We start from the raw sequence: 565 nt of genomic DNA on the forward strand, positions 1-565 counted from the left end.
AAGTGACAGGAGTAAGTTCTTATTCCGAGTACGTGTCGGTACAATGCAGCGACAAGCCGAGCGGTCGAGATCCGCCACTCCAAAACTTGAGCTCGACAGCAAGGAAAAATCCGTGGGCACCGACGGAATATTCTGTTGGAAGCACATGTACAGCGTAGAAAGGCCATGTTGAACCACATGAATCGTGGTTTGGGGACCAGGAAATCCCACACTCGCGTGCACGTCGAACGAGACTGTCGAAGGACATCCCCCATACATCCTCCTGACACGACCTATCCGGATACAGTCGTGAATCTGCTACAAGCGAACCGCATCCCGTTGGTGAATGCAAGAGAAGAAATGACACCTGCGCTAGCAAAGCATAGCCACGTCAGCATTCGGGCTCGCGCTAGACGTTTGTGCAACCAGATTTAGGTCACAGAGTGAGCTTGGCCGAAGGGATACCGCATTTTCACTCGGCTTCGAGCCGGCTCGAAAAATGGAGCCAGCGCCGGAGCAAATCCACCCGAGCCGTCGACTTCACAGCTCGAGATCGACCGTGGAGAGGCCTACTGGCGGTGTTGCA

This window comes from Saprolegnia diclina (genome assembly GCF_000281045.1).
Source record: "Saprolegnia diclina VS20 unplaced genomic scaffold supercont1.24, whole genome shotgun sequence".
NCBI classification, from domain to species: domain Eukaryota; phylum Oomycota; class Saprolegniomycetes; order Saprolegniales; family Saprolegniaceae; genus Saprolegnia; species Saprolegnia diclina.